This window comes from Loxodonta africana, chromosome 5, assembly GCF_030014295.1.
Source record: "Loxodonta africana isolate mLoxAfr1 chromosome 5, mLoxAfr1.hap2, whole genome shotgun sequence".
In the NCBI taxonomy this organism is placed as follows: domain Eukaryota; kingdom Metazoa; phylum Chordata; class Mammalia; order Proboscidea; family Elephantidae; genus Loxodonta; species Loxodonta africana.
In genome coordinates, this window is record NC_087346.1 from 5,804,964 (window position 1) to 5,828,639 (window position 23,676).

Below are 23,676 nucleotides of genomic sequence, written 5' to 3' on the forward strand. Positions count from 1 at the left end.
TTCTTACTGCACACTGAATATGGCAAAAGCTTAAGACATATTTTTGAATTAAATTCATTAAGATAATCCAGACCTTAAAGCAATAGGACAATTTCAAATGCTTAGCTTCTTATATGTAAATACTGTCCAACGTCTTGACTCACTCTCCGTTCATGTACTTAATTATTTACATATTGAGTAATCAGGATTAACCTGTATGACTCAGGTAATCAGCAAAAGTAAACTGTAGAATACTATCTAATCATTGCATATGTAGTATTCTGCAATTTACTTTTGCTGATTACATGGGTTATACAGGTTATCATTACATGAGTTTTTTCAAATTAATATCAAAATAACAGTCCATATGATATAAAAACATTTCCAGATGTATATGATTAAAACTAAAATTCATATTTTTAAAAAGAATGTAATAAATAAATGTTATATAGTGATAATAATATTATTGTTTTTGGAGAGTATATAAATAATAATAATTTTAACATTATAAATTACTATGCATCAGGCATGCTTATATGTCCTTTATGAGTATTGTAATGAACACCAGGTCACTGGCACATATATGGCCTACCATCTTGAGGTTACCTTCCATACTGTGAAGGAATACATTTGGGTTTCTAAATTTTAGAACAGAACATCTATTCTGTCACCTGAACATCTGGTTTCTAAACCATGTGGACTATATTAAATCAACAGCCAAGACGTTTGCATATCAGACATGTATTAAAGGATTTAACCATGAATTATTTACAATAATTTTTTTTTTTTTTTTTTTAGTAAACCTCACTTAAAACATAGAAAGAATCTGTAATTATCTACCTGGCTACTTATTCCTGGTATTTTTCCAATCCACATACCCAGAACAAGTTAATATCTATCACAGGCTCAGCTACGTCACAGATCCTGAAACAAATCTCTTTCCTAATCCTGGGAGATTTAATTTGTTCTACTTCAGATGACTGACATTTCAGCATTCTGAAATTATGTTCTAATTTCTGTTACTATAATAAGTTTTGAAAAAACAAAAAAAAATTATCTTAGCTCTCCGTAGAAATGCCTTCACTGGGCTGATTTAATCCTACATATTAAATATCTGCAAGTTTTCTAATTGTTTTGTGAAACATATCTAATTGTTTTGTAAAACATAAAGGACTACTTTTGGGTTTTTTTTTGCCTATTATATCTCTTGTGCCTCTTAAATATATATGCCCCCTGTGTCCCTTACATAATAACCATACAGTAAATATTACTGGTGAATTCTGTTGGCCTCATATCTAGCTGAGTTTTGTGTTTCCTTTTGTTGGATAGTATAAAATACATACTGACTTTTTATGTCTCCCCATAACAAAGCATTTATGTCTTCTTATTCATTCATTAACTCTACAAACAACAGTTAAGTTTCTACTTTGTGTCAGGAACCTGGCTAGTCATTAAAGACAAAATAGTCAGATAATAGCAGATACAGGCCACTTCTTAGGAGTATTACAGTGTACTGGAGTAAATAAAAATACACTGTGCAAGGTATGTGAATAATATTTCATAAAACTATAAGCTCATCAAGTCTAGGAATTCATTTTTATCTTATTAGTTAGGGAAGGGATCTTGAGTAAGTAATATTAAAAATATCTAAAGGATAGAAGAATATGATTCAGAGAGTGGGATAAAGGTGTAGGGAGGTATTGTTAGGTCCCATCGAGGTGGTTCTGACTCCTAGCAACCGTATAGGACAGAGTAGAACTGCCCCATAGGGTTTCCAAGGAGCAGCTGTTGGATTCGTACTGCCAACCTTTTGGTTAGCAGCAGAGCTCTTTACTACATTAAGTAAGAACGTGACTCAGAGAGTGGTAGAAAAGTATAGGAAGGTAGAGTATTCTAAAAAGAAGAAACAGTATATAAAAGAAAGAAATGGAAAAAAAAAATGAAATATCAGTGTTCTTGGAGCCGAAGTGCACAGTGATTGCAGGTAGCCAGTTAGAAATTAAGGTCAATAGGAAAGGGAAGGGGTCAAGTGGGAGTGTGTGTATGACAGCAAATTCAACTAGTGTGGCAATAGTGGAAAGGAAATAAGGTTAAGTTTTTGGGACATTTTGGAGGTAAATAGACAAGACTTAGTTTTTGTTGTTAGGTTCCAACTCATAATGACCCTATGTATAACAGAATGAAACAATGCCAGGTCCTGTGTCATCCTCATGTTCATTGTTATGCTTGAGCCCACAGTTGCAGCCACTGTGTCAATCCATCTTGTTCAGGGTCTTCCTCTTTGTGCTGACTCTCTACTTTACCAAGCGTGATGTTCTTCTCCAGAGACTGATCCATCCAGACAACATTTCCAAAGTACATGAGTCAAAACCTCACCATCCTAGCTTCTAAAGAGCATTCTAGCTAAACTTCTTCCAAGGCAGATTTGTTTGTTCCTTTGGCAGTCCATGTTATATTCAATATTCTTCACCAACACCACAATTCCAAGGCATCAGTTCTTCTTTGGACTTCCTTATTCATTGTCCAGTTTTTACATGCAAATGAGATTGAATATACCATGGCATGAGTCAGGTGCACCTTAGTCTTTAAAATGACATTTTTGCTTTTTAACACTTTAAAGAGGTCTTTTATAGCAAATTTGCCCAATGCAAGATTTCTTGACTGCTACTTCCACGGGCATTGATTGTGGATCCGAGTAAAATGAAATCCTTGACAACTTCAGTCTTTTCTCTGTTTATAATGATGTGGCTTATTGGTCCAGTTGGAGGATTTTTGTTTCCTTTGAGGTGTAATCCATACTGAAGGCTTGGTCTTTGACCTTCATCGGTAAGTGCTTCAAGCCCTTTTCACTTTCAGCAAGCAAGATTGTGTTATCTGCATAGTGCAGGTTGTTAATGAGTTTTCCTCCATTCCGGATGCCATGTTCTTCTTCATGTAGTCCAGCTTCTCAGATTTTTTGCTCAGCATACAGATTAAATAAGTAGGGTGAAAAGATATAACCCTAAAACACATCTTTCCTGACTTTAAACCACACAGTATCCCCTTGTCCTGTTTGAATGACTGCCTCATGATCTATATACGGGTTCCTCATGAGCACAATTAAATGTTCTAGAATTCCCATTCTTCACAATGATATCCATAATTTGGTATGATCTACACAGTTGAATGCCTTTGAATACTCAGTAAAACACAGGTAAACATCTTTCTGGTACTCTCTGTTTTCAACCAAGATCCATCCAACATCAGCAATGATATCCCTCATTCCACATTCTCTTATGAATCAGGCTTGAATTTCTGGCAGTTCCCTGTCGATGTACTGCTGCAACAGCTTTTGAATGATCTTCAGCAAAATTTTACTTGCCTGTGATATTAATGATAATGTTCGATAATTTTCCCATTCAATTGGATCTCCTTCCTTTGGAATATGCATAAATATGGACCTCTTCCTGTCAGTGGGCCAGATAGCTGTCTTGCAAATATCTTGGCGTAGACAAGTGAATGCTTCCAGTGGTGCATCAGTTTGTTGAAACATCTTAACTGGTGTTCCATCAATTCCTGGAAGCTTGTTTTTCACCAATGCCTTCAGTGCAGCTTGGATATTTTCCTTCAGTACCATTGTTTCCTGATTATATGCTACCTCCTGAAAAGGTCGGATGCCAACCAATTCTTTTTGGTACAGTGATTCTGTGAATTCTTTCCATCTTCTTTTAATGCTTCCTGTGTCATTTAATATTTTCCCTGTAGAATTCTTCAGTAGTGAAATATTGAATTTTTTATTCAGTTCTTTCAGCTTGAGAAATGTTGAGTGTGTTCTTCCCTTTTGGTTTTCTAACTCCACGTCTTTGCATGTGTCATTATAATACTTTGTCTTCTCTAGATGCCCTAGCTTTTAGTATTAGAATATAAAATGTGAGGGCAAGTAAGTGCAATTTCTCTGTATCTGTCATGTTTATGAAGATGGATACTGGTGTCAGTCAGCGAGACAGGAAACAGTGGAGGACATAGTTTATTTTCTAGGGTGGGGAGGATACAGGGGAAGAAATCATGAATTTATTTGGAATATGTTAAGTTTGAGGTAACTTATTTGGAATACGTTAAGTTTGAGGTAACTTTAGCCTCCATTTATTTACTTAAGTGATATTCAAGAGTCTACTGTATGCAAGAAAACGTCTAGTTTCTCTAGGTATTAAGCAGAGAGCTAGAGTTGTGAGTCAGGTTCTCAATAAAGAAGTCTAAATATAAATTTGAAAAATATTGGCATAGATGCATAATGGAAGCTGTTATCAAGTATTAGATGATATTGAAAGGAGGAAAGATATAGCACTGAAACCTGAGGAACTCCAGTGTTTGGGTAGATAGAGGATGAGCCAGAAAATAAGATCAAGAGATAGTGGAACAAGATAAATAGAGTTTACATGGCAAAAATCCAAGGAAAATGTTTCAAAAAGGAAGTGACCCAGAAGACCATTAAGAAACATAAAAATATACTTTTGAATTAGCCCCCAGAAGGTCCCCAATACTTAGAATAAGTGTTGCTTTGATGTGATGATTGGAGCAGAGGACAGGTTGAATTAGGCTGAGGAGTAAAAATGAAATGAAGAAATGGAGAAGCATATTAACCGGCCTTGAGAAGTTTTATTTTGCAGAAGGAAATTACGCTGTAGTGGCTCAGTGGTTAAGCATTTGGCTGCTAGCCAAAAGGTTGGCAGTTTGAATTCACCAGTTGCTCCTTGGAAACCCTGTGGGGCAATTCTACTCTTTCTTATGGGGTTGCTGTGAGTGGGAATCAACTTGATGGCAACTTTTTTTTATGAAGGCTACATATTATTTTAAAGCATATTATTTTAAAGCTTATATGCATGTGCTTCACTCCTAATTATAAGGGTTCATTATAAAGTAAGTACTTGGCAAGACAGATTATGTAGGATCCCTGATAAAGACAGTGGTTGCTAAATAGTATATGTAGTGATAACGCTTCAATTTGTTGAGTAGTTTTTCTATAGCAGTACAGATGGTCTTGTATAGAAGTGGAGAAAGCAGATGATAAGCTAAGGGTCAGGGTTATATTCAAGCACAGCAGCCAAAATTGAGGTTCACGGGTGGTGTTAGAATCACCATTACTATATTGGACTACAGGCAAAATAACAACTGAAGAAAAAGGGATTTTTTACTCAAGGCATGAAATGCTGTAAGAAAATATTGACAAACATCTGGATTACAGTTCCAGGAGGCACAATGGAAATATTCTAAATTGAGGTGAGGGCCAATGAGATTGGAGGATTATTAAGACGAAGTTACAGTCGATGATAGATTGCAAGGGTAAAAGAGGGAGGGTAAGAGAGTAAACTATGAAAGCATTGTCCTTCCTTTGAGGAAAAGAGGACTCTAATTGACTTCTAGTATAGGCATTTTTTTACTTAGCAGGGCATATGAAATTTAAACACAGGATATCTGTCCTTTCATTTTGTGGCTCAAAATCCTGCCAAAATAATAGGCTTATCTCTCACACACTGTCTTTTGACTTGGACAAAGTATTGATTATGGTGATCAGGTGTTGTTTTTCTTTCTTATTTTTTCCTTAAGCTAACGGAGGTGAGGATAATTGATTAAGATGGTAGCAATCCTCAGATACTGCTTGCACTCATACTTCCTCCTCCATTATTTCAAAAATTACTAATTCTTTTCTGAACATCTGAGTCAGTGTTAGGGTGCTGTAAGACCAGAGCAGGTTAAACCACAGGTGGATTTACTGGTGCATATTCATGATCATTTCCATTACCAGAGGCTGCCCAGCACTGTATTTTCAAACACATCAGCTTGAAACATTTGGTATTTACATAAATATTGTTCATCATGAAAGTATTAACATTGCGTTAGAAGGTGAATTAAGTCCAATAAGTACACTTGGTTTAACATTATCAACCTTGAACCTTCAACTGGTGTTAATTACTAAAGCCGAAAAAGAATATCTTACGTATCTGTAAAATCTACATAAGTTTGTAATTTTATCAGTGAGTGTTTCCACATTAATTAAATATGCACAGTATTTTAAGATAGAGATTAAAATATGAAAGCAATCCAGCTATTTACAGTCTAATTAGCTCAAAATTGGATGAGTAATGCAAATGCTTAATTAGTTGGTTCGACGAGGACAAACTTGAAAGGGAGATTATGGAATTAATGACAGAAAAAATATCGCTAAGGGAACACTTTGTGATTAAAGACAAAACAAAAGGAATTACTTCAGACATCTTTAGGATGAATTCTTCGATACCTTATTTTATGGAAAAACCCATATCATATATCAATAAATAAATATAGGGTAAAATACAAAAATATTTTAATTACAACAGAATTTCTAAACTTAAAAAGAAAATCTTCTTGCTGCAAAACTCATAGTTAAATTACACATTTTTTATTTTTATTTTATTTTATGCTAAAAACTTTTAGAATAATATGAATACTCATTTACTCTTTACCTATGTTGACTTATTGATAACATTTTACCCTACGTGATTTATCTTTTGTTCTTGTTCCTTTTCTATTTCTTTCTGAACAACTTAAGTCTTTATATTATTGTCCTTTATCCCTGTTATTTCAATATGTATTTCCTATGAATAAAGATATTATTTTATATAGCCAAAATACAATTATGACTGTCAGTAAATTTAATATTAATATAATACCTTTATCTAAAATGCTGTCCATATTCCAGTTTGCCAATTGATCCAATAATGTCCTGTGTAATTTTTTAATTTTTTTTTTTTAGTGAAGGATTCAATTTATGATCAGTTATATAATACAAAAAAAAATTTTATTATAGTTAATTGTCATATTTCTTCAGCCCTCTTAATCTGGATTAAATTCTCAGTTTTTCTTTGCCATTTAAGAAATGACTTTATTGGAAACTACCATGCTTTGGTTGTTATTGTTTTTCTCCATTTTGTTTTTTTGTTTGTTTCAAAATAACTCTCTTTTCAGTTTGCCTGATGCTTCCTCATGATTAGATTAAGGATTTACATCCCTGGCAATAATTCTAAGTTATCTTGTGTCCTCCTCAGGGTATCGCATCTGGAGGCACACAAAGTCCATCTGCCCCTTTATCGCTGATGTTAGATTTTATCACCTTGTCAAGGTGTTATCAAATTTGTTCATTATAGACATGATTCTCAAACTATATGCCAAAACAAGCCAGAACACCACAATGAACTCGTGGGCACCCCAGGATATTTTTAAATTTCCAGGGAAACATAATTATACTTGATACTGTTACAAATGTACAAACTACTAGCTTGAGGTGAGTTCACAGTTACAACGTTAGATCATGCTATGTTTTTCCAAACGTCATAGGCTAGGCTTTTGGTATGCTTTTTGATAAAAAGTAAGCCCACACAAAATTAGTCTATGCGGTATAGCGGTGTCCAATCTGGGTTCCAAATTTGAGAAGTTGTTCAGTGCCCAAAAGACACACATATCCCACTAGTAATTAATTGTGGTAACCAGTAAAAAATAGAAGTGTCATTTGCCTCTTTTCAATTGATATGTATTTTGCTTTTCAAATGGCTATTAAGTTATTAGGAATAAATATTTATTATTAAGTTGTTTGAGCCTAAGTTTTTCATAAATAGAACTATTTGATATTTCTTTTGGCCCAGAAATCCTGTTAAAAATTCCTTCAGACGCTAAATGTAGGGAACCGAAAGTTTGGGAAACCTCTGCACTATATAGTATTTTCCCAGTTGAAAATTATAGATAATCTGTGGCAAAACTATTTAAAATCATGCAAATATTCTGCTCTCCACCAACCACCTTGGAGCCCCCAGATTAATCATCTATTGAAAATTCTTGCCTGTTCTAATTTTTAATAAAATCTCTAATAATGCAAAGTCATTATTTTCTGTCTTCATTACTTTCTCTACAGTCACAAGTTGTATTTGGCCTTCTACTGTAAGCAAAAGCTCTTACTTTTCCTTTATCTACCTGTTTATTCTTTCTACCTATCTATCTATTATCTAGCTTGCTAGCTAGTTAGCTCTCTAGCTATCACTTGTTATCGGTATGAACTCATGCATTCCCACTATATTTCAAAGTTTTTAAGTCATCACTCTCCTTGATTCTTTTGTTGGTCAAATTGCCCCAGATTCCTACAGTGGTCACCCATTCAAGATGGAATCAGTGTCCTTGTGACATGAATACTTTTTTTTTTTTTTTTAAGTGCTTCCTTACTCTCTGGCGCACAAGATACTTCAGTTTCATCTGGCACCTTCCCTGAACCAGTTCTGGAATTAGGAATTTCCCTAAAGAACCTGGCTCCTTTTAGTGGGGAATTATATTAGAAACAAATATTGTGTGTTAAGTGTACTCACAGCTACTGTATTTGCTTTCAGGTCCATATAGTGGACAAACTTAGGGAACATGTTTATACCCACCGCATAGACACATTTCGTAGATACAGATACACACACACACACACATACTCATGTACTTTCATATTCACACACATATGTATTTTAGAAGTCATCAGTCCATATCAATACCTCCAATTCCATTCAACCACACAATTTTCCTTCTTGCATTTCTCCCATTCGGTATTTCAAATTTATTTTTCTAAGGTAAGGATGGAGAAAATATCACATTTAAAACGATAAATGGGGAAAACATTGAAGTTGTCAAGGATTTCGTTTTACTTGGATCCGCAATCAATGCCTATATAAGCAGCAGCCAGAAAATGAAATGGCACATTGCATTGGGCAAATCTGTTGCAAAAGACCTCTTTAAAATGTTAAAAAGCAAAGATGTCACTTTGAGGACCAAGGTGTGCTTGACCCAAGCCATGGTATTTTCAATCACCTCATATGCATGCAAAAGTTGGACAATGAATAAGGAAGACTGAAAAACTGATGCGTTTAAATTACAGTGTCATCAAAGAATACTAAATACACCGTGAATCAGAGGCATAGTGACATGAGGGGCAGAGGAGGGGACTTGCCCCTGGGCACAAGTCCAAGGGGGCGCCAGATGAAGCCTAAACGGCATTCGTCGGCGTCACAAATATGAGACACCTGACTGAGGTAGCAGGACCAAAGGGGGGAAGGCATTTCTGATGACTTTTCGCTGTTTTCAAAGCCTATTCATCCTGAAATTGGGGGAAGGTGGATGCGACTTACAGATTGCCCCTGGGTGCTCATTACCCTCACTAAACTTCTGCCATGGACTGCCAGAAGAAAGAAGAAATCTGTCTTGGAGGAAGTACAGCCAGAATGCTCCTTAGATGCACGGAGGGAGAAACTCCATCTCAATTATTTTGGACATGTTATTAGAAGGAACCAGTCCCTGGAGAAGGTCATCACTCCTGGTAAACAGAATAAGAGGAAGACCATCAATGAGACAAACTGACACAGTGGCTGCAGCAATGGCTCAAATATAGCAACGATTATGAGGATGGCGCAGTACTGGACATTTCATTCCGTTATACATAAGGTCCCTATGACCCAACAACAACAAAGAGAGGGCCCTGACACCTAACTCATCAAAATATTTAATTAATTTCTTAATCATATCTATGTAACCAAAAGAGTTTTGAATTATTTTGGTATACCACTACAACATCCAAACCCACTGAAAAAGAGTTCAGGATTCGTTTGCATCTCACCCCTTCCAACCCACCTAAACACTGAGAAAATACAGTCAGGTACTGTGTTATTAAGATATGTGAAATAATGATTTCTTTTGATATGATTATATCATTTATTTAAATATAGTTGGGTTCATTTGCTTCTGATTATTTTTATTTCTAGTATCCCCTCCCTTGCTAATCTGATTGTAACTTAAAAAATATGAATTTATTAACCAAAAAAAAAAAAAAAAACCTGTTGTCATTGAGTAGATTCTGACTCACAGGGACCCTATGGGACAGAGTAGAACTGCCCCATAGAAGTATCCAAGGAGTGGCTGATGAATTTGAACTGCCAACTTTTTGGTTAGCAGCTGAATGTTTAACCACTGTGCCACCAGGGCTCCATGAATAATATTAGCATCTTTACAAAAGTCAATATTATACAAAAAAGTTTATTCAGAGAAGTGTCATTCCCTCTTATGCCAATTTCCTAACCCCACCCCTTTTAGGTAACCAATGTCATTGTTGTATGGTTTATTGTTTTGGGGTTTCTTTCCATAAAAACTAACAATTGTATGCATGGAATTTTCTTTTATTATTATTATTTTTATTGTGTTTTAAGTGAAAGTTCACAAATCAAGTCAGTCTCTCACACAAAAATTTATATATACCTTGCTATATACTCCTAGGAAACCCTGGTGGCATAGTGATTAAGTGCTACGGCTGCTAACTAAAGGATCAGCAGTTCAAATCCACCGGGAGCTCCTTGGAAACTCTATGGGGCAGTTCTGCTCTGTCCTAAAGGGTCTCTATGAGTCGGAATCGACTCGACGGCACTGGGTTTTTGGTTTATATAATCCTAATTGCTCTCCTCCTGATGAGATAGCCCACTCCTTCCCTCCACTCTATGTTTTCGTGTCCATTCCACCAGCTTCTAACCCCCTCTACCCTCTCATCTCCCTTCCAGATAGGAGATACCAACATAGTCTCAAGTGTTGTCTTGATCCCAGAGGCTTATTCTTCACCAGCATCATTTCTATCCCATTGCCCAGTCCGATCCCTGTCTGAGAGTTGGCTTTGGGGATGGTTCCTGTCCTGGGCTAACAGGTCTGGGAGCCATGACGACCAGGGTCCTTCTAGCCTCAGTCAGACCATTAAGTCTGGTCTTTTTACGAGAATTTGGGATCTGCATCCCACTGATCTCCTGCTCCCTCAGGGGTTCTCTCTTGTGTTCCCTGTCAGGACAGCCATCGCATGTAGCCCGGCACCATCTAGTTCTTCTAGTCTCAGTCTGATGTAGTCTCTGGTTTATGTAGCCCTTCCTGTCTCTTGGGCTCATAATTACCTTTTGTCCTTGGTGTTCTTCATTCTCCTTTGATCCAGGTGGGTTGCGACCAATTGATGCATCTTAGATGTCTGCTCGCTAGCGTTTAAGACCCCAGACACCACTCTCCAAAGTGGGATGCAGAACAGTTTCTTAATAGATTTTCTTATGCCAATTGACTTAGATGTTCCCTAAAACCATGGTCTCAAACCTTTGCCCCTGCTATGCTGGCCTTTGAACCATTCAGTTTGTTCAGGAAACTTCTCTGCTTTTGGTTTAGTCCAATTGTGCTGACCTCGCCTGTATTGTGTGTTGTCTTTCCCGTCACCTAAAGTAGTTCTCATCTACTGTCTAATTAGTGAATACCCCTCTTCCTCCCTCCCTCCCTCTCCCCTCCAGTAACCATCAAAGAATATTTTCTTCTCCGTTCAAATATTTCTCGAGTTCTAATAATAATGGTCTTATACAATATTTGTCCTTTTGCAACTGACTAATTTCACTTAGCATAATGCCTTCCAGATTCCTCCATGTTATAAAATGTTTCACAGATCCCTCACTGTTCTTTATCAATGCGTAGTATTCCATTGTATGAATATACCATAATTTATTTATCCATTCATCTGTTGATGGGCACCTTGGCTGCTTCCACATTTTCGCTATTGTAAACAATGCTGCAATGAACATGGCTATGCATGTATCTGTTTGTGTAAAGGCTCTTTTTTCTCTAGGGTATAACCCAAGGAGTGGGGTTGTTGGATCCTATGATAGTTCTATTTCTAGCTTTTTAAGGAAGTGCCAAATTGATTTCTGAAGTGGTTGTACCATTTTACATTGCCACCAGCAGTGTATAAGTGTTCCAGTCTGTCCACAATCTCTCCAACATTTATGATTTTGTGTTTTTTGGATTAATGCCAGCTTTGTTGGAGTGAGATGGAATCTCAGTGTAGTTTTGGTTTGCATTTCTCTAATGGCTAATGATCATGAGCATTTCCTCATGTATCTGTTAGCTACCTGAATGGCTTCTTTAGTGAAGTGTCTGTTCATATCTTTTGACCATTTTTTAATTGGGTTACTTGTCTTACTGTAGTTGAGTTTTTGCAGTGTCATGTAGATTTTAGAGACCAGGCGCTGATCGGAAATGTCATAGCTAAAAACTTTTTCCCAGTCTATAGGTAATCTTTTTACTATTTTGGTGAAGTTTTTAGATAAGCATAGGTGTTTGATTTTTAGGCACTCCCAGTTAGTTTTTCTTCTGCATTGTTAGTAAAGTTTTGTATACTGTTTATGCCAGGTATTAGGGCTCCTAACATCGTCCCTATTTTTTCTTCCATGTCCTTTATCATTTTAGATTTTATATTTAGGTCTTTGATCCCTTTTGAGCTCATTTTTGTGCATGGCGTGAGGTATGCGTCTTATTTCATTTTTTTGCAGATGGATATCCAGTTATGCCAGCACCATTTGTTAAAAAGACTGTCTTTTTCCCATTTAACTGATTTGGGGCTGTTGTCAAATATTGGCTGCTCATATATGGATGTATTTATGTCTGGATTCTCAGTTCTGTTCCTTTAGTCTATGTATCTGTTGTTGTACCAGTACCTGGCTGTTTTGACTACCGTGGTGGTATAATAGGTTCTAAAATCTCGTAGAGTGAGGCCTCCCAATTTCTTCTTCTTTTTCAGTAATTCTTTACTTATCTGGGGCCTCTTTCCTTTCCACATGAAGTTGGTGATTTGTTTCTCCAACTGATTAAAAAAGTCATTGGAATGTGAATAGGAATTGAGTTAAATCTATAGATCGTTTTCGTAGAATAGACATTTTTACAATGTTAAATCTTCCTATCCGTGAGCAAGGTATGTTTTTCCACTTATGTAGGTCTGTTTTTGGTTTCTTGCGGAAGTGTTTTGGAGTTTTTGTTGTATAAATCTTTTACATCTCTGGCAAGATTTATTCCTAAGTATTTTATTTTCTTGGGGGCTACTGTAAATGGCATTGATTTGGTGATTTCCTCTTTGTTTTTTTTTTGTTGGTGTAGAGGAATTCAACTGATTTTTGTATGTTTATCTTGTATCCCAGTACTCTGCTGAACTCTTAATTTCAGTAGTTTTCTTGAGGATTCCTTAGGGTTTTCTGTCTATAAGATCATGTCATCTGCAAATATACTTTGACTTCTTCCTTGCCAATCTGGATGCCCTTTATTTCTTTATCTAGCCTAATTGCTCTGGCTAGGACTTTCAGCACAATGTTGAATAAGAGTGGGAATAAGGGCATCCTTTTATGGTTCCAGATCTCAAGGGAAATGCTTTCAGGCTCTCTGCATTTAGGGTGAGGCTGGCTGTTGGCTTTGTATAAATGCCCTTTATAATGTTGAGGAATTTTCCTTCTATTCCTTTTTTTGCTGAGAATTTTTATCATGAATGGATGTTGAACTTTGTCAAATGCCTTTTCTGCATCAATTGATAAAATCACATGATTCTTGTCTTTTATTTATATTATGGACTACATGAACTGTTTTTCTAATGTTGAACCATCCCTGCATACCTGGTGTGAATCTCACTTGGTCATGATGAATTATTTTTTTTGATATGTTGTTGAATTCTATTGGCTAGAATTTTGTTGAGGATTTTTGCATCTAAGTTAATGAAGGATATAGGCCTGTAATTTTCTTTTTCTTTGTGGTGTCTTTATGTGGTTTTGCTGTCAGGGATATGCTGGCTTCATAGAATGAGTCTGGGAGTATTCTGTCCTTTTCCATGCTCTGAAATACCCTTTAGTAGTAGTGGTGTTAACTCTTCTCTGAACATTTGGTAGAACTCCGCAGTGAAGCCATCTGGGCTGGGGCTGTTTTCTGTTGGGAGTTTTTTGATTACCTTTTCAATCTCTTCTTTTGTTATGGGTCTATTTAGTTGTTCTAGCTCTGTTTTTGTTAGTTCAGGTAGGTAGTGTGTTTCTAGGAATTCATCCATTTCTTCTAGGTTTTCAAATTTGTTTGATTACAGTTTTTCATTGTAGTCTGATAAGATTCTTTTAATTTCAGTTGGGTCTGTTGTATTATCACCCATCTCATTTCTTATTCGGGTTATTTGCTTCCTCTCCTGTTTTTCTTTTGTCAGTTTGGCAAATGGTTTGTTAATTTTGTTGATTTTCTCAAAGAACAAACTTTTGGTCTTGTTAATTCTTTCAATTGTTTTTCTGTTTTCTATTTCATTTAGTGTGCTCTAATTTCTGTTATTTGTTTTCTTCTGGCACCTAAGGGTTACTTTTGTTTGTTTCTTTCTTTTTGTTCAAGTTGTAGGGATAATTCTTTGATTTTAGCCCTTTCTTCTTTTTGTATGTGTGCATTTATTGATATTAATTGACCTCTGAGCACTACTTTTGCTGTCTTCCAAAGGTTCTGATAGGAAGTGTTTTCCTTTCTTTTGGATTCTATGAATTTCTTTGTTGTTGTTGAAAATCATCAAAAATGAAATAGAATGCACAAACATTGATATCCTAGGCATTAGTGACTTGAAATGGAGGATACTGGCCATTTTGAATCGGACTGTCATATAGCCTACTGTGCTGGGACTGACAACTTGAAGAGGAATGGTATTGCATCCATCATCAAAAAGAACATTTCAAAATCTATCCTGATGTTCAATGCTGTCAGTGATAGGATAATATCCATAAACCTACAAGGAAGACCAGTTAATATGACCATTATTCAAATTTACGTACCAATCACTAGGGCCAAAGATGAAGAAATAGAATATTTCATCAGCTGCTGCAGTCTGAAATTGATCAAACATGCAATCAAGATGCACTGATAATTACTGGTGATTGGAATGCAAAAGTTAGAAACAAAGAAGAAGGATCAGTGGTTGGAAAATATGACCTTGGTGATAGAAATAATGCCGGAGATCGAATGATAGAATTTTGCAAGACCAACGATTTCTTTATTGCAAATACCTTCTTTCACCAGCTTAAACGGCTACTATATACATGGACCTCACCAGATGGAACACACAGAAATCAAAGAGACTACATCTGTGGAAAGAGACGATTGAAAACTCAGTATCATCAGTCAGAACAAGGCCAGGGGCCGACTGTGGAACAGACCATCAATTGCTCATATGCAAGTTCGAGCTGAAACTGAAGAAAATCAGAGCAAGTCCACAAGAGCCAAAATATGACCTTGAGTACATCCCACCTGAATTTAGAGACCATCTGAAGAATAGATTTTATGCACTGAACATTAGTGGCTGAAGGCCAGATGAGTTGTGGAATGACATTAAGGGTATCATACATGAAGAAAGGAAGAAGTCACTGGAAAGATAGGAAAGAAAGAAAAGACCAAGATGGATGTGAGAGGAGACTCTGAAACTTGCTTTCAAACATCGAGCAGCTAAAGCAAAAGAAAGAATTGATGAAGTAAAGGAACTGAACGGAAGATTTCAAAAAGGGAGCTCGAGAAGACAAAGTAAAGCATTATAATGACATGTGCGAAAAGCTGGACATGGAAAACCAAAAGGGAGGAATACGCTCGGCGTTTTTCAATGTCTTCTATAAGCCAGTCTTTTTTGAGCAGGGTATTGCTCAGTTTCCAAATGTTTGATTTCTTTTCCCTGCTTTTTCTGTTATTGATCTCTACTTTTATGGCCTTATGATCAGAGAAGATGCTTTGTAATATTTCAATGTTTTGGATTCTGCAAAGGCTTCCTTCATGAATTAATATGTGGCCTACTCTAGAGAATGTTTCTTGTGCGTAAGAAAAGAAAGTATATTTGGCTGCTGTTGGGTGGAGTGTTCTGTACATGTCTATGAGGTCACGTTCGTTGATTGTTCGTTGATTAGATCTTCCATGTCTTTATTGAACTTCTTTCTGGATGTCCTGTCCTTCACAGAAAGTGGTGTGTTGAAGTCTCCTACTATTATTGTGGAGCTGTCTATCTCACTTTTCAGTTTTAGAGTTTGTTTTATGTATCTTACGTAATTGGGTGCATTAATATTTAATACTGTTATATTCTCCTGGTGTATTGTCCCTTTAATCAATATATAGTGTCCTTCCTTATCCCTTACAATGAATTTAACTTTAAAGACTATTTTGTCAGAAATTAATATTGCCACTCCTGCTCTTTTTTGATTGTTGTTTGCTTCATATATTTTTTTCCATCCTTTGAGTTTTAGTTTGTTTGTGTCTCTAAGTCTAAACCGTGTCTCTTGTAGGCTGCATATAAATGGACCATGTTTTTTAATCCATTCTGACACTCTCTGTCTCTATATTGTAGGATTTAGTCTGTTTACATTCAGTGTAATTATGGATAGGTATGAATTTTTAGTGCAATCATTTTGATGTCTTTTTTTGTGTGTTGTTGACAGTTTCTTTTTCTTACTTAATTTTATGTACTGAGTAGATTATCTTTATGTATTGTCTTTTCCTTATATTTGTTATTGTTGATTTTGTTTCTGCTGAGTCTGTATTTTTTTTTTTTTTGTATTTTACTTAGATGTCTGGGATTGTTTGTCTCCTTTGTGGTTACCTTATTATTTACTGCTTTTTTTCTCAATTTAATCCTAACTTTTATTTCTTCGTATCGCCTCGTCTTGCTCTCCATATGTGAGATCTATAACTACACTTCTTAGTCCCTCCTTATTGTTTTGGTAACATCACTGTTTCCCTGTTTTGAGAGTTATTTTATTTTATTTTTCTGATTTCCCTGTCTGTGTTGACATCTGATCGCTCTGCCCAGTGTTCTAGTCTGGGGTGATACCTGGTATCATTGATTTTCTAACCAAAGAATTCCCGTTAGTATTTCTTGTAGCTTTTGTTTGGTTTTTATGAATTCCCTAAACTCCTGTTTATCTGCAAAAGTTCTGATTTCACCTTCATATTTGAGAGACAGTTTTCCTGGGTATATGATTCTTGGTTGGCAATTTTTTTCCTTCAATTTTTTATATAAGTCATCTCATTCCCTTCTTTCCTGAATGGTTTCTGCTGAGTAGTCTGAGCCTATTCTTTTCGACTCTCCTTTGTAGGTGACTTTTCGTTTATCCCTAGCTGCTCTTAAAATTCACTTTATCTTTCATTTGGGCAAGTTTGATTATAAAATGTCTTGGTGACTTTCTTTTAACATCTACCTTAAGTGGAGTTCGATGAGCATCTTGGGTAGATTTCGTCTCATCTTTAATGATAGCAGGGAAGTTTTCTGCCAAGAAATCTTCAAAAATTCTCTCTGTATTTTCTGTTATCCCTCCCTGTTCTGGAACTGCAATCACTCGTAGGTTATTTCTCTTGATAGAGTCCCACATGATTCTTAAGTTTTCTTCATTTTTTAAAATTCTTTTATCTGATTTTTCTTCAAATATATTGGTGCCAAGTGCATTATCTTCAAGTTCAGAAATTTTTCCTTCCACTTGCTCAATTCTGCTCTTCCAACTTTCTATTGAGTTGTCAACTTTTGTAATTTTATTGTTAATCTTCTGAACTTCTGATTGCTGTCTATCTATGGATTTTTCCAGCTTACTAAATTTTTCATTACGTTCCTGAATAACCTTTTTAATTTCTCCAATTCCTTTTTCTGTGTGTTCCTTGGCTTGTTCTGTGTATGGCCTGATTCCCTTAGTGATGTCTTGAAGGGTTCTGTATATTAATCTTTTGTATTCTGCCTCCGGTAATCCAGGAAGGCACTTTCATCTAGAAGATCCCTTGATCGTTTTGAGACTTGTTGAGATGATCATGGTCTGTTTCTTTTTGTGACTTGATATTCATTTTTGTCCAGAGCCATCTGTAAGTTATTGTATTAGTTCATTTTTGTTTACTGTATTGTAGCTTTTTCTTTGTTTTGTTTTGATGTGATGAAATGGGTTGCTTGAGTGAGCCAGCTTGATTATTTTCATCTTTGAAGCTTTGACATCCTGTCGCCAGATGGCTAGAATTGTTATCAGCTTTTTTTTTTTTTTAATCAGTCTAGAAGTCCATTCACTTTTCTTGTATGAACTCAGCTCAGGTGTCCAGGTAGCTGATCATCTAGTGTGTGGTACAGGCCCTGTTCTACAGTCTTGGAAGGTCAGGGGGCGACTGGTGTAGGTACCGGTATCTGTTGCAAAAGAGGGTCATGCTCTGAACAAGAGGGAGGGTTGGGAATCATCCCCCACGTGTCTCTGAGGAAAGCGTGTCCCTGTTCCTTAGAGTGTACAGGTGGATAGGTTCTGCAGATGGGCCATGGGCTCCCAACATTGTTGGTTGTAAGGACTGGGAGATACCAGTTATCCTTGGACCTGTGGTGGGTGGCTAGGTGACCTGAGTGGAGCCACCAGTCCTTAGGCTCCTGATGTGGGTAGGTGAAGACCCTGTTTAACAGGCAAAGCAGTGTCAAACATCAAACACCAACATCCGCACTGCACAGCTGAAACAGTTGTATTCTGCCATCAAGGGTCTATTTTCCTGAAACAGGCCCAAACAGGTCCATGCAGAGGGGAAAGTTACTCAATGTCTACAGACCATTTATGCCTGGACAAGAGCCACTTCTGTCCTGATCTCCCCCGCTTGTGAATTTATTCCTTCTCCGGTTCCTGGAGGATGGCTCTAGGAGCTCAGTAGGGCTTATCTCAGGCACAGGGAAATCAACAGCCTCTGAAGTCAGCTTGGTGGTGGGGGGTGCTGTAGAATATATGCAAGTATTTAGCTTTTGTCGAGAGCACCGTTCTTCTCTGGTTCTGGTGTGAGTAGGCTGTGTGGCTGGCTGCTTTTCCCTGAGGAAACTGCAGCTGAACGCTAGCACCAGCCCACTGCAGCTGCTCCTGGGAATGGTGCCTGAGGGCTCCTGGTGATTCAGGTCCAGTAACTGCTCTCTGCTTCTGAGCCATCTCTTCCTCCCCCTGCCCCTTAGTTTGTTTTCTTTGATGTTCAGGGCTCCTAACTTATCATAAATATACTAGTTTCACTTGTTTTTTTATGTTTTTGTTGTAAGAGCACTTGCCAGAAGCATCTGTCTATTCTGCCATTTTGGCCCTACCTCCAGTATTTTCTTACTTTTCCTTCTTTCCTACACAAAACTAGCATATTATATTCACATTTCGCATTTGATATTTTTATATAATATCTCCTGGAAGACATTCTCTTCTATTTTTAGCAATCTTGCTCATTCTTTTTTTACAGCTGCATAATACGTCACTGAGTGAACATATCATGGTTCATTCAATCATCTCTTATGTTTGGACATTTGGGTAATTCTCAAATGTGCAATGAATAATCTTGCTGTGTATGTGTTTTCATATTGTTGGGGTGTCTCTTCAGGATAAATTCCTGAGTTCGTGGGGTTCAAGGGTAAATGCATATGTATTTTTCTAAGAGATTGTCACATTTCCTTACATAGGTGCTGTACCATTTCACCTTGCCACCATCAAAATTTGAGACTGTTTTCCCACAGATTCACCAAAAGAGTGTACTGTGTCCATTTGCTTTCAAAATCTTTGTCTATATCTTAAATTTTAGTCATTTAATAACTCGTTAAATAACTGCCTCTTGTACACTGCATAGAATTTTTTTTTCTTCTAATATGTGAATTAAACCAAATCTACCGTTAGCGCTATGGCTGCTAACCAAGAGGTCGGCAGTTTGAATCCTCCAGGCACTCCTTGGAAAATCTATGGGGCAGTTCTACTCTGTCCTATAGGGTCGCTATCAGTCAGAAATGACTCGATGGCAGTGGTTTAGTGGTGGTAGTGCAGTGGCTAAGAGATACAGCTGCTAACCAAAAGGCTGGCAGTTAAAATCTGCCATTCACACCTTGGAAACCGTATGGGACAGTTCTACTCTATCTTACAGGGTCACTATGGATCAGAAATGACTCAATGACAGCAGGCTTAATTTTGGTTGGTACTATTGGGGATGCAATCCTTGTTTTCTTGTTGTAAATTTGTCTATATATTTGGTCTCAATTCTTTACTATATACTTCTCAGAAGGGTAAACATAGGAGGATAAAGAAAGAAGAAAAACTGAGATATAGAGAGTATGAGAATAAAAAGCACAAAACTCAATGAATTCAAATGCATCTAGCTCTAGGTAATGCAAGCATTGTCATATTGGGAAAAATCATGCAAGAACATGAAAACAGCAAGAGTTATAAAGGGAATAGTAAGTAATTTGAAAAATGAATATATATACACATGACAAATACTTAAGAACAGTGTAGTAGCTCTATTAATGTCAGATAATATTCTAATGCAATAAGTATTAATAAAGACAAAGAAAGCGGCTCTATAAAATGATATAATAAGATATGAGAATAATCAACCTGTATGCATAAAGTAAAATAGTCTCAAAGTGTATAATGCAAAAACATATATACTCAGAACTTTTATAAAAATTGACTGCATACTTACCCTAAAGCAAGTTTCAGTACATTTTAATGCATTTTAAATAACCTATTTTTTTTATGTCATAAAGATCATATTAACTGATATTAACTGCAATACTGTTAAAAAAAAATCTTTACACTCACCATACTTTGGGGGAAATAATTCTAAAAAATATCAACTACAGAAGAAATCATAATGAAAAAATTGAAAATAAATAAAAATACACAGTAATGAAAATACTATAAATCAACTCTTATACGATGTGGTCAAAAGTATTTCCAGGTAAATTTAGGAAAGAAGGAAGAGTTGATCTTAATGAGATTAATATCAATTACATAAACTTAAAAAATAAATGACAAAATAATGTTGAAATGATTATGGGAAATAAATTATTTATTTAATCAATTAATATAGAAGACACTTAAAAATCGTACACTAGAGAATATAGTAAAATAAATAAAAAGATAATATATGCCAAAATTAAAAAGAGGATGTAAAACAATACTTGAAAGAGAATAAAAGCTTGTAATTATACTACTAAAAATAATTGGATATGATGAAAAATTCAATGCTGATATATTTTGACAAATCCTTTGATCTATAACTTAAAATATTACATATATATGTCTGTATATATATAGAAAAAGTATATTTATGTAGAGAGAGAGAAACTGAATAATAAAGTTTTTGGAGGATTTTTCTACCTAATTCTAAACTTAAACAAATTATTTTAGAGAATTGAAAAACCAAGAAATCTTCCTGGTATTTTTTTAAAAGGCTACTATATTTGATAAATAGATGAAGGACACGAGAGAAAATGGAGATGTGTATTGGAGGCTATTCGTGGGAGCACAGTCTAGCAAAATTCATGGCTTAGATAGCAGTGGAAATGGAGATATGTTGATGAATATGATATATTTTAGATACATAGTTGACAGGAATCGCTGATTGATTTCATGAGGCAGATGAAGAAAATAATTTCCTAGGATATCTCTTAGTCTTCTGATATGTAAGCTTTTGGGTGAGTGTCATGGATTGAATTGTGTCCCACCAAAATATGTGTCAACTTGGTTAGGCCATGATTCCCAGTATTGTGTGGCTGTCCTCTATTTTGCGATTGTAATTTTATGTTAAAGGAGATTAGAGTGGGATTGTAACATCCTTACAAGGTTACATCCCTGATCCAATGTAATAGTAGTTTCCCTGGGGTGTGGCCTGCACCACCTTTATCTCTCAAGAGATAAAAAGGAAAGGGAAGTGAGCACAGAGAGGGATCTCCTACCATCAAGAAAGCAGTTCTGGGAGCAGAGCCCATCCTTTGGATCCAGGGTCCCTGCATGGAGAAGCTTCTAGTCAGGAGGAAGATTGATGAGAAGGGTGACAGAGAAAGCTTTCCCCTGGAGCTGATGCCCTGAATTTGGACTTTTAGCCTACTTCACTGTGAAGAAATAAATTTCTCTTTGTTAAAGCCATCCACTTGTGGTATTTCTGTCATAGCAGCACTAGGTAACCAAGACATTGAGATTGACAAGCTTCGAGGAAAGCCCTTGGAACTGATATTCTTAACTAATTTAAGAGCTACTACTTCCCTCTTAGGGAACATAGATGGAACAGTGGTTAAGAACTACGGGTGTTAACCAAAGGTCAGCAGTTCAAATCCACCAGGTGCTCTTTGGAAACCATATGGGACAGTTCTACTCTGTCTTACAGGGTCGCTATAAGTCAGAATCGACTTGAAGGCAATGGGTTTGGTTTTGGTTTTTTAATTCTCTCTTAAACTTGAGCTGGTGTAAAATATTGGTACTATTGATATTACATATAAATGGAATGTTGCTCAGTAAGTATTCCTCTTTTAAACAAGTGCTATGAAAGTTCAGAAGTCTGGGACATAAGTGTCTTTTTATCTACCTGCCTTTTTCCCAGTTTTTTTTTTTTTTAATTAGTCTTGGGGAAAATATATAAGAAACATTTCAAAATTAAAAAAAAAAAAGTGTAATCTTTTTTAAAGGTTGGAATTAAATAATTTGGTAGTTGAATATTTGCTATTATTTTACAGATTTAATAGTTCTAATTAATACTTGCTAAGAGAAAACAGGAGCCCTGGTGGAACAGTGGTTAAGAGCTGGGCTGCCAACCAAAACGTTGGCAGTTCAAATCCAAGCCCTGCCTTGGAAACCATATGAGGCAGTTCTACTCTGTCCAATAGGATCACTATGAGTCAGAATCAACTCAATGGCAACAGGTTTAAGACAGAGCAGACCCGTTTTTGTGATTAGATTTTTATTTTTAGCTCCTTAGAAGAGTCTATGTGATGAAGGTGTATTAGTGTAATACATGAACACTCTTCATACAGAATAGTGCAAAAAGGTATCAAAAACCATTTTTGTAAAAATGTTATTTCATCAATTCAAAAAACACTCATTTAAATTAATATTTTGTAAGCCACATAGTATTTATCAGTCATATAATTGTTCAGTTTAGCAAAATGGCCCATGATATATAATCTGTATGTTGGGTGTTATAATTATCTTAATGGGCACAATAGATAAACATTTCATCTGTTGGTGCCTATGGTTATAAGCTACATGAGTTCAGGAGTGGTTTCCATACAGAAATTTTTATTTTAAGTTTTATATTCTATATGTTTCTCAAGCTTTCATTTTCCAAAAGAAATCATACATGGAGATCAAAATAATAGTCATCAGTAGCTTAACTTCCTTGAAGAACTTAATGAGGTAAACTTGTGAATTCCATCCTTGCCAAAACAGGTACTCTGTTCCAACATCAAAGCCCCATGTGAAGAAGCAGGTGAAGTATTGTGGTTTATAACTTCTCTTTTAATCACTCAGAAACTGGGCAAGCCACTGAAGACAGCTGGCTGTAGCCTAGCACTTAATTTTCATTGCAGGGTCTATTTTCCCCTCCTCTGCTCTTTATGCCATGACAAAAAAGAGAGCTAGGCTTCTTGAGTAAAATTTCTCTTTTGTGTCTTCACACCTCTACTGTGAAAAAAAAAAAAAATCAGTAAACATCCATCTGTTTCTGTATTATGTTTGTGCCTTTTTTGTCACTGCCCACTTTCCTGTTTGGGATTAAGTATTCCAGGCTTTGAATTTATTGCAAGCAATTTGTTCTCTCTTTCTCTCTCCTCTCTCCACTCGCTTTCTTTTTTCTTTCAGAGTTCGTATTCGAGCTGGAAAAGCTGCAATAACTAGCAACAATTAGTCTTCTACAGCAGCTGCTCCATCATTACAGAGCAGTAACTGTGTTTATCTTTGTCTGTGGGATGATCCAAATGGTGCCCTTCACTCCATCATCTATGCGAAAGCTGTGCAATGGGCTGTAAATGTAGCAACAACATTCTTTACTGAAACGCTTGCATTGCTTTCTCCTATCTAGATGTTTTTGTTGCCTTTAGAA